Source organism: Drosophila arizonae, chromosome 2 (assembly GCF_054131065.1).
Source record: "Drosophila arizonae isolate 15081-1271.41 chromosome 2, UAZ_ARI_1.0, whole genome shotgun sequence".
Classification (NCBI taxonomy): domain Eukaryota; kingdom Metazoa; phylum Arthropoda; class Insecta; order Diptera; family Drosophilidae; genus Drosophila; species Drosophila arizonae.
Genome location: NC_142922.1, coordinates 35,051,938 through 35,064,215, shown reverse-complemented (window position 1 = coordinate 35,064,215; position 12,278 = coordinate 35,051,938). Strand labels below are relative to the sequence as shown.

General features: G+C 41.1%; 1 protein-coding gene across 14 annotated transcripts in view; it reads right to left on the bottom strand.

The window, feature by feature from the left end:
- Myo81F (unconventional myosin 81F) overlaps positions 1-12,278 on the bottom strand; it is a 281,418-nt gene that overhangs the window by 31,317 nt on the left and 237,823 nt on the right. The gene's annotated exons all lie outside the window — the stretch shown is intronic.

The window sequence follows — 12,278 nt, the reverse complement described above, 5'->3', positions numbered from 1 at the left end:
CACACACACGCAAGCACGCACACACAGGCATACATACACACACACACATACACATAAACATTTACACACACACACACACACACACACACACACACACACACACACACACATACACACACAAGCATAAACACGCATGGGCGGCAGTGAGCGCTTACTATGAGAACTCAATTGTTTAATAACTTTTTTTGTGGACGTACGATCTTCATGAAACTTTTAGATTATGATTATAACATGAATATGCATGTAATTGCCAAAGCACAAGTCTCTAGAGGGTTCGGGGGTGAATTTAGGGGTGGGGGTTAAATTTTAACAAAAACCGAAATTGTATAAATTTGAAGTCTCTAGCTCTTATATCTTCGGAAATCGACGCGTTCAAGCATACGGACAGACGGACAGACGGACAGACAGACAGGGCCAAATCAACTCAGCTCGTCGCCCTGATCAAGAATATATATATTTTGTGAGGTCTGCCACGCCTCCTTCTCCCTGTTACATACATTTCAACAAAACCATTATACCCTGATTTCCCATTGGGTTCAGGGTATAAAAAACAAGTAAGAAAGGTCTAGTCAAGACTGCTCGACTTCGAGATTCCCTGAGCCCTTAGAGCATTTCAATCATTTTTTGCGTCAATCTGCTTACACAAGACACACGCACACACACATACATACACACACACACCCACACACACATATACACGCACACAAGCACCCAAGCCTAAACACACATGGACTGCAGTGTGCACTTACTATGAGAACTAATAACTTATAATAACTTTTCTTATGGATGTACTTTGATCATGAAACTTTCAGATTATGATTATAACATGGTTATGCTGGGAGAGTGAGGGGATGGATATAGGGGTGAGGGGTAAATTTCAACAAAAATTTAAATTATATTAAATACACATAAGAATACGTTTAAAATTTGGAAGCTCTTGCTCTAAAGGGGTAGGAGATATAATTAAATAGCTAATTTTCGATAAGGTTTTTAATCGATAATAAAATATCGATATTTAGAGAAAAACTCGATATGCGCGTGATATACACGGATCTATAAAAAAAATGAAGTCTTATATCTTCTGAGATGGACGCGTTCATACATACGGACGGACGGACGGACGGACAGACAGACGGACAGAGCTAAATCGACTCAGCTCGTCCGCCTGATCAAGAATATATATACTTTGTGGGGTCTGCCGCGCCTCATTCTGCCTGTTACATACATTTCAACAAAACCAGTATACCCTATTTTCCCATTGAAAATGGGTTCAGGGTATATAAAAGAAACAGAAGTAAGAAAACTCTAGTCGAGACTGCTCGACTACGAGATCTCCTGAACCCTTCGAGCAATAGGTATTTCAATCATTTTTCGCGTCTTTCTGCTTACACAAGACACACGCACACACACACAAGCACACACGCACAAACACACACACGCATACACACACACACACACAAGCACACACACGGCAGTTCGAATTAAGTTTTCGTGAAGTCAACGAGTATGCAGTGGGCGCGCCGTACCCAGCGACTCTTGAAAAGAACAAAGACTTACATCGCAGCGGTTCGCGGAGTACCCCGGTGCTAGAATCCAGTGGTACAAGAGAGGGGGCAATAACGTCACTGTTTTGGCGTCAGGACTTTTTTCTTTCCTTTTCTTTTTCACGCGAAAATATTTGTCACTTTAGACATCACACTTGCGCAATTAATAAAAAGCAGGTGCACTTACGCGTCCGCTGTTAGTAGTGCTGCGAATTGCAGCGGACAATCAACTGCTCACTAACTTTGATGAGTTTCTAAGTCTTAGCAAAAACAGCAACCTAACTTCTGTAGTGAAGTTGCAGTTTTTAAAGTAGTGCATACTTTAGGCTCTCGTCGTAGTTAAGCTGAGTTTAAGTTACTGCGGTCTTTAAACTCAAATTATATTAGTAGCCATTGCCCACTACAGGCTTCACGTCCCTCAAAAAAGCCAAAGCCTAATAGAAGTGCAGCGAACCCAATAGAGCCAATGGCTCTACGGGCTGCAGCTGATAAATCAAACCAGACAGGTCGACAGACAAACGCAAACAGCAGGACGATCATTAAAGGACGCAAGCCTTTGCAAAAACAACCCAAAAGTGATGCAATCGCGATCTCAGGCGTAGGTCGTTGCAGCTATTTGGACATGCTTCGCGTAGTCAAGAGCGACCCAAATCCAAAATATCTGAGCTGCGATGTTCAGGGCATTGGGAAGACAGCTAAGGGGGACCTTTTGTTGCAATTGACTAGGAAGCCGGAGCATAGTGCTGAGGCACTGCACGAAGCTGTAGGCAAGGCCTTGGGCGACCGAGCGGTAGTTAAAACACTTACCGAATCGGCGCAAGTTGAGATTCGTGACCTAGATGAGTTAGCTAGCAAGGAGGAGATCTTGGAGGCAATCAGAGTTGAGTTGAGGGATAGCTCACTCCCCATTGAGGCCATCAAATCGCTACAGCCTGCGTTTGGTGGACAGCAAAGAGCTACGGTTGCTCTTCTAGTTGGGAAAGACAAAACTCTGCTCGAGCTGTCTAAAATTAGAATTGGATGGGTTGTATTCCGTATCCGCGCCGTGGACCAGCCTAAACGCTGTTTCAAGTGTCGCAGCCAATGTGACCTAAAGGACGCCTGTTTTAGGTGTGGAGAGATGGGTCACAGTGCAAAACCATGCACCAAGCCACCTAAATGTAGCCTCTGCGTCCGGAAAGGTGAAAAGCAGATGGAGGTACGGGACGAAACAATACTACATTATTGCGACTCTCGACGTTAAGAATGCCTTCAACACAGCTATTGGGATATGATACTGGATGCTCTGTCACAATATAATATCCCTAAATATCTAAAAGAGACAATAAAGAGCTACTTCAGAGGAAGAATACTGGTATACAACACGAGTGAGGGTACCCAAACTCATACAGTGTCGGAGTATCCCAAGGCTCAGTGCTAGGGCCACTCCTATGGAACATCATGTACGACGGCGTTTGCTGATGATGTAGCTGTCGTAGCCATAGGAAAGGAGCTCAAAGATACAGAGGATATGTGCAGCGAAAGTATCAATCGCATACGAAGCTGGTTGACTCGAGCTGGGCTCGAGCTTGCGGCGCACAAGACGGTAATCGTCCTAGTAAGCAGTCGCAAAAAAGTGGAGACTGCCAATATAAAGATAGACAACGTCACCATCGCATCAAAGAGGGCGATAAAGTATCTTGGCAGCATGATAGACACAAGATTAACTTTCCGCGAGCACTTAGAATATGATCATAAAAAGGCAGCTGATTCTTGTTGAGAGACCGTCTCCGATGACGCGGCGCTCGTCATAGCCGGCATGGTGCCACTGGAGGATTTGGTCGACGAAGCCGTGGAGCGGCTGTCCCGCAAGCATCCCGCACTATCCTAGTCATCACGCATATTGTAAAATAGCTATATAACACAGAGCATACAAGATAGTAGTTAAAAACAATACGCAGGTAAACAGGTGCAGCCTACGGGTCGCTTGGAGCTTAAATCGATTGTGGAAACGCTATTTCCAGATAGATTAAGCTCCATTCATGCACCTGAGTCCGTGTCTGCAAGTCAGGGCTCAACGAGCACTCAAATTGTTCTAGTTACAAATGAAATCTTAGTAGCTCTCAGAGGTCATAAATCAAACACAGCTCCAGGGCCGGACGGGATCCCAAATCGTGCGCTAAAGCTAGCCTCGCCGTCCACCCTAGTACGTTTGCCGAAGTATACAACGAATGTTTAATTCAGGAGAAGTTCCCTGCAGCCTGGAAAACCCAGAATCGACTCAGCTCGTCGCCCTGATCAAGAATATATATACTTTGTGAGGTCTGCCACGCCTCCTTCTACCTGATACATACATTTCAACAAAACCATTACACCCTGATTTCCCATTGAAAATGGGTTCAGGGTATAAATATTTGGAGACTCTATCATTAAAGATGTAGGAGATATCATTTTATATATGATTTTCGATAAGGTTTTATATTGATAAAATTGCAATCAATAGTGTTCAATATATAGCCGAATTCGAAAAATCACTATATCTCAAGGTCCGATTTGCCACGCCCCTAGTAGGCCCCTAGGTTTACAACTTTAGGAGATACAGTTTTATCCGATTTGCCACGCCCCTAATGGGCGGAGATATATCCGCCATAGCTCTCTTGATCTTGGGTGGTCGACGCGGAACTACATACCAAATTTCAGCTTTCTAGTTCTTCAACAAACATGATTTCTGGTATATCGGAAAATGCATTTTCCGATTTGCCACACCCATAGTGGGCGGACCGGGAAAATTTTAGCACTTAATAAATCGGAGATATACACGAGTATGCGTTCTAAATTTCAAGTCTCTAGCTTCAATAGCGCCGAAATAGAATGCGTTCATACGGACAGACGGACAACAAGACGGACATTGCACAAAACCAATATACTCATTTCACTGCGGAATACTCATTCCATACTGGGCGTAGACACCTCATTTTCGGTCAGTTTTTAAAACGAGATAACGGTACCCTAACTGCGAAGTTTGAATGCTGACGCTAAAAAAAATTTGAAAATTACAGGGTATTTTTCGATATTCCACGCCCCATTGAATCATCGCAGACCCCATAAAGTACAAATATTCTTGATCAGGACGACGAACTAAGTCGATATAGGTCTGTCCTCTGTCCGTCCGTATGAGCAAAAGGTTCTCAGAAGATATATGAGCTAGAGAAAATTGGCATGCATACTCGTGTATACCATAAGCAGTACAAGTTTATCATATTTTTTCGATAACTCATCCGATATCCTTTTTATCGAGAATAATCGAAAAATCGATTTTGTTTTTTAACACTTTTAGACCCGGAGACTTCAAATGTTATTAGAACATAAATGGGATACGTTAGGTTTTGTGGTCTAATTATAAACCAATCCTCTGACCTATTAATAATCTAATCTGCAATTAAATCTTTTAGTGAAGTCTAGTTCTATTATTCGATTACCCCTGTTGTTTTGTCTCTGATAATACAGGACAGCGTTTGACATCCCTGTTGCCTCAGTGCAACTGTTGACAAATTTGCATACGGCTTCGTTCATGTTATTACACGTTCCCGCCTGCATGATAAGTTTTACATTATCTATAGAGCAGTTTTGGGTCATGGCTTTTACGACTTGTCAAACTCTACACGTTGTTGTTTGATGTTGGTCACAATTTCTGACCATTCCATCAATTATAGTTCGTATTTTGTGTTTATGACTGCATCTTATCGATGTAATCGTATAAGCAGTATCGTAGCTGAACCAAGTATGGGATGTTCCTCAACTACGGTTTTAACAATTACATAAGGTAATGTGCTAAGTGCTATGCCCTTTTCTATTTGAATTAAGCCAAATAGTGGGCTTGCGATACTTTCAAAGGTATCTATATTTTTCGAAGTCAGATACTATAATGAATTCGGGATGCCTTTGTAATATTCTCAACGAGTTTATTCTACAATTCGGGTCTTTGTTATAAATTCAATTTATTTTTCCCATCATTTTAGAAAATTTCGAATTACTTACTATTTTTAGCGAATTTTATATGTCAGACAATATGTGTGCCTGGGTTTCTAGATGTGTTTTGCTGAATTATCAGCAGCCTTTGAGGTTTTGCCTCCATTATTTTTATACCCTGAACCCATTGTAAATGGGAAATCAGGGTATAATGGTTTTGTGAAAAAGTATGTAACGGGAAGAAGGAGGCGTGGCAGACCCCACAAAGTATATATATTCTGGATCAGCGCGACGAGCCTAGTCGATATAGCCCTGTCCGTCTGTCCGTCCGTCCGTCCGTCCGTATGAGTGCGTCGATCTCAGAAGTTACAAGAGCTAGAGAGTTGAAATTTGGCATGTATACACGAGTTTGCTTTTTTTTTTTTGATAAATCAACCGATAACTTTTTTATCGAGAATAATCGAAAAATCGACATTGTTTTTTCAGCCTAATTTTAACACTTTTAGACCTGGAGACTTCAAATTTGCGTTGTATATGTCGCGCCCTCACAATATTATGAATATCGTGCTATCACTATTATAAGCAGTGTGTCATCTCTATATTTTAAGATTAAGAGCGTAAAGAGGAAAGAATAAAATGTACTTCGAAATAACGCTTAATGTTGTATGTGTGTCTATGCGACGGCCGTTGTTTCAATTCCATTCGTTTATTCACCGATCCGTTATCCTAACCTGGCAGACGTTTCTGTCTGACGCAGTCTGGGCCCGACAGTAAGTTAGAGCGAGATAAGAATAACAATTGCAATACATGTGAGCGAGAATGTGTGTGAGTACACAAAAATTAGCAGAGAGATGGCACAGCGAAGGTTGGCAGTTTCGAAAAGAGATTGAAAGAGCAAACATGTCGCGGCCCAGAAAGCGTCCGGTTATGGATTTTAATGATATTGAAAGTGCTAATCCGACATCAGAAGTGGGATCAGATCCACCCCAAACAAATCCCGATGACCGATTGTGCGCGATCTTGGAATCGCAACACCGAAACTTGCTGGAAGTTATAAACGCAGTGAAAAGTGGCCAAAATGAACAAAATACAAAAAAAAATAATTACATTGCCAAAATTCAATCCCAATGTTACGGGATCGAGTGCAGCAGCTTGGTGTGCTATAGCCGACTTTATACTGACCGAAAACCCTTTGAAAAGCTCTGCCCTTCTCATGGCACTTAGTAAATCGTTGGACGGCGACGCAGCTTATTGGCTGTCTCAAATATCGTTTGCTGGGATGACATGGATGCAGTTCCAGGAATTGTTTCTACAGAACTTTGAAGGCCACGAAACAACAGCTGCAACTATCTTCAACATCTTAAATAGTGGTCCAAATGTTGATGAGGGTCTGGCTGAACAGTTACGTCACTTGTCTCCAAATGGAAGGATGTGAGCATCGAGGAAATCGCTGTATCGGTTGTGTTGGCGCATGCAGCTAAAATTGAGCCGAAATTACAACGAACGATATTTACAACCAATATTAAATCTCGTAATGAGATGCGAAACGAGCTTAGTGCATTTGATTTTGGCAAGAGGAAAAGCAACTCGGTTCCCGAAAACTCTGCGAGTAAGAATATGCGACTTCAACCCATCTCTAAGTGTCACTTTTGTGGGAAGCAAGGACGTAAAGTGGCCGATTGTCGTGCAAGACGAATCCCAGGAAATTCACAACAGAACTCAACTCAGCCGATACACGTGTCTTGGAGAAGCAGCGAAAATCTACAATAATCTGTTTTAAATGTGGAGAAGCTGGACATATTCAATCGGCCTGCCCTAGAGGATCATCAGCACCAGTTAAAAATAGAGTAGAAGAAAAACGTGTAAACATTTGTCATGTAAAAGAGCCTCTTGATAATTTAATACAGTCCGGTGAGTCGTATCCATTTTATTTTGATTCTGGAGCTGAGTGTTCTCTTGTAAGAGAAGCTGTGTCCCGAAAGTTTTCTGGCAAGAGAATTAATAACGTTGTTCACCTTAAAGGTATCGGAAATAATTCTATAACTAGCACGATGAAAATTTTATCAAATGTCATTATAGACGAATATTCACTTGAAGTTGTATTTCATATTATGTTGAATGAGTACCTAAATTACGATATAATAATAGGTCGAGAAATCCTGTGTAATGGTTTTAGCGTTACAATATCAAACGAAAAAGTAGAATTTTTAAAATCAAAATCTATATGTGCGGTAGCAGTTTCAGATAACCTCGTTGATTTGACCACTGTAGATAGTGGAGTAAGCGGCCTAGACAAAGTTCGTTTGTTACCAATTTTAAAAAAATATTCTAATTCTTTTATTAATGGGATACCAAAAAGCCGAGTTATAACAGGTCAACTGGAAATACGCTTAGTGAACCCAAATAAGACAGTACAACGAAGACCGTATAGACTAGGATTGGAAGAGAAACAAATAGTGAGGAATATGATTGAGGAATTATTAAAAGCAAATATTATCCGGCCTAGTTGTTCGCCATTTGCCAGTCCCATCATACTAGTTAAAAAGAAGAACGGGTCAGACCGACTCTGCGTAGATTTTCGAGAACTAAATTCTAACACAGTGGATGATAAGTATCCGTTGCCGTTGATAAACGATCAAATAGCTAGGCTTTGCGGCGCAAAGTATTTTTCTTGTCTAGATATGGCGAGCGGGTTCTATCAGATTCCTATCCACGCAAATTCGATAGATCGCACAGCTTTCGTCACTCCAGACGGGCAATATGAGTTCTTAGCAATGCCCTTCGGGCTAAAAAATGCCCCGTCAGTGTTTCAACGAGCAGTGATGAAAGCTCTAGGAGAACTTGCATATTCATACGTAATCGTTTACATGGACGACATTATTATAGTTGCTGAAACGATAGACGACGCATTTAACCGGTTGGAATATGTGTTGAAAATATTGTCGGAGGCTGGATTTTCTTTTAACGTTGCTAAGTGCTCGTTTTTAAAATCCAGCGTTGAATATCTGGGCTTTGAAGTCAGAGAGGGTGAAATTCGCCCAAATCCCCGCAAGAAACGTTCACTGTCTGACTTGCCCCGTCCACAATCTGTAACTCAAGTTAGACAATTTATTGGACTGGCGTCATATTTTCGACAATTTATCCCACAGTTTTCACAAATAATGAAGCCACTGTATGGTCTCACTTGTAAAGACAAAGTATTTGAATGGAAATTAGAGCATGAAGAGATTCGTCAAAAAATTATTAAAGCATTGACAGATGAACCGGTTCTTATCATATTTAATCCGGATTATCCGATCGAACTGCATACTGATGCCAGTATGGATGGATACGGAGCGATTTTGCTGCATAGGATTGATGGTAAGCCTCGCGTAGTCGAATATTATAGTAGACGAACTTCTTCCGTTGAGTCTCGATATCACTCGTACGAATTAGAAACTTTAGCTCTATACAACTCAATGAAGCATTTTCGCCACTATTTACAGGGCAAACATTTTGTAGTTTATACAGACTGTAATTCGTTGAAAGCCTCACGTTTAAAGGCTGAACTGACGCCAAGAGTCCATCGTTGGTGGGCTTATATGCAATCTTTCAACTTTGACATACAATATAGACCTGGTAGTAAAATGGCGCATGTAGACTTCTTTTCTAGAAATCTTTTACCCAATAAAATGAATACCCAAGTACCTATCAAGCGGGTACAGCTAGCTGAGATTTCGAATAACTGGCTTTTGGCGGAGCAACAAAGAGATCCAGAGACTTCTTTGATAATTTCGAAACTTCAAAATGATGAGCTTGAGGAAAGCATAGCAAAGACTTATGAGCTTCGATCAAAAATTCTTTATCGAAAAGTTCAAAGGAATGGAAAAACACGATGCCTTCCAGTTATCCCCCGACCGTTTAGATGGTCTGTTGTGAACCATGTCCACGAGGCAATTGTACACCTTGGTTGGGAAAAGACCTTAGACAAAATGTATGAGTTTTACTGGTTTGATAACATGCGTAAATATGTGCGCAAATTTGTAGAGAACTGCATTACATGCAAATTGACAAAACCATCGTCAGGCAAACCACAAGTAGAGCTCCATCCCATACCAAAAGTAGATATTCCGTGGCACACGGTTCACATTGACATCACTGGTAAATTAAGCGGAAAAAGTGATCAAAAGGAATATGTAATAGTTCAAATCGATGCCTTCACCAAATTCGTTTACTTATATCACACAGTCAATATTAACGCAGAAAGTTGCATTAGTGCAGTCAAATCCTTGATTTCGTTTTTTGGTGTGCCAACAAGGATAATTGCAGATCAGGGCAGATGCTTTACAGGCAATGACTTTAACAAATTTTGCACCATGCAAAAAATTGACTTACATTTGATAGCAACGGGGGCTAGTCGAGCAAATGGCCAAGTTGAACGCGTTATGAGTGTACTGAAACATATGCTAACCGCCATTGAGAGTAGTGAGCGTTCTTGGCAAGACGCTTTAGGTGAAATTCAATTGGCTATAAACTGTACAACAAAGCGAACTACAAAAGCCAGCCCATTAGAATTACTAATTGGAAAAGAAGTAAGACCTTTAAATATGTTACATGTTTGTGAAAATGAAGATAAGACAGATATAAGTAATGTAAGAAAGATTGCCAAAGAAAATATTGAACAGAACGCTCGTTACGAAAAAGAGAGATTCGACAAAAATAAATCTAAAATTGTTAGATTTAAGCTCGGCGATTATGCACTGCTCAAGAATGAGGAAAGACACCAAACTAAATTAGATCCCAAATTTAAAGGTCCGTTCTTAGTGACAGAGGTTCTCGATGGAGACCGTTATGTTTTGAAGTCCTTAGTCAACAAGCGAACTTATAAGTATTCGCATGAGTCGTTGAGGCGTATGCCGGCGGAGGGGATTCCCATTGAGTTGGAAATGTGTAGAGACGGCGTTGAAAGAGACGTCAATGAAGGCGTTGAAAGAGACGTCAATGAAGGCGTTGAAAGAGACGTCAATGAAGGCGTTGAAAGAGACGTCAGTGACATGTTAGTGGAGTCTAACATGTGAGATATCAGACACTATGCCGGGGAATCTTGCTGATATGTGACTTAACTACTAAAGCTATTAGTCGCTGGTAGGCACGTATAGTAAGATTTTGAGTGGGCTGTTGTCCTGATGATCTGAGTAAACCTCACATAACTAGTGGAAATCCTTTTGCTACCGGATACATCACAAGAATAATTGTTCTATCTTGGAGACTCTGTCAATTGAATGACCTACTCGAGAAAATATAAATTGACTGGATTTTTATTTAAAGTAATAGGTTTGGACTGATTTGTCTTTTAAATTGAGCTGTGCATACTGCCGTTTAGTTTATTTTATTAGTTTTTTTTAGATTGTAACACACGAGGACGTGTGAACGTCAGAATGGCCGTGTCGCGCCCTCACAATATTATGAATATCGTGCTATCACTATTATAAGCAGTGTGTCATCTCTATATTTTAAGATTAAGAGCGTAAAGAGGAAAGAATAAAATGCACTTCGAAATAACGCTTAATGTTGTATGTGTGTCTATGCGACGGCCGTTGTTTCAATTCGATTCGTTTTTTCACCGATCCGTTATCCTAACCTGGCAGACGTTTCTGTCTGACGCAGTCTGGGCCCGACAGTAAGTTAGAGCGAGATAAGAATAACAATTGCAATACATGTGAGCGAGAATGTGTGTGAGTACACAAAAATTAGCAGAGAGATGGCACAGCGAAGGTTGGCAGTTTCGAAAAGAGATTGAAAGAGCAAACATGTCGCGGCCCAGAAAGCGTCCGGTTATGGATTTTAATGATATTGAAAGTGCTAATCCGACATCAGAAGTGGGATCAGATCCACCCCAAACAAATCCCGATGACCGATTGTGCGCGATCTTGGAATCGCAACACCGAAACTTGCTGGAAGTTATAAACGCAGTGAAAAGTGGCCAAAATGAACAAAATACAAAAAAAAATAATTACATTGCCAAAATTCAATCCCAATGTTACGGGATCGAGTGCAGCAGCTTGGTGTGCTATAGCCGACTTTATACTGACCGAAAACCCTTTGAAAAGCTCTGCCCTTCTCATGGCACTTAGTAAATCGTTGGACGGCGACGCAGCTTATTGGCTGTCTCAAATATCGTTTGCTGGGATGACATGGATGCAGTTCCAGGAATTGTTTCTACAGAACTTTGAAGGCCACGAAACAACAGCTGCAACTATCTTCAACATCTTAAATAGTGGTCCAAATGTTGATGAGGGTCTGGCTGAACAGTTACGTCACTTGTCTCCAAATGGAAGGATGTGAGCATCGAGGAAATCGCTGTATCGGTTGTGTTGGCGCATGCAGCTAAAATTGAGCCGAAATTACAACGAACGATATTTACAACCAATATTAAATCTCGTAATGAGATGCGAAACGAGCTTAGTGCATTTGATTTTGGCAAGAGGAAAAGCAACTCGGTTCCCGAAAACTCTGCGAGTAAGAATATGCGACTTCAACCCATCTCTAAGTGTCACTTTTGTGGGAAGCAAGGACGTAAAGTGGCCGATTGTCGTGCAAGACGAATCCCAGGAAATTCACAACAGAACTCAACTCAGCCGATACACGTGTCTTGGAGAAGCAGCGAAAATCTACAATAATCTGTTTTAAATGTGGAGAAGCTGGACATATTCAATCGGCCTGCCCTAGAGGATCATCAGCACCAGTTAAAAATAGAGTAGAAGAAAAACGTGTAAACATTTGTCATGTAAAAGAGCCTCTTGATAA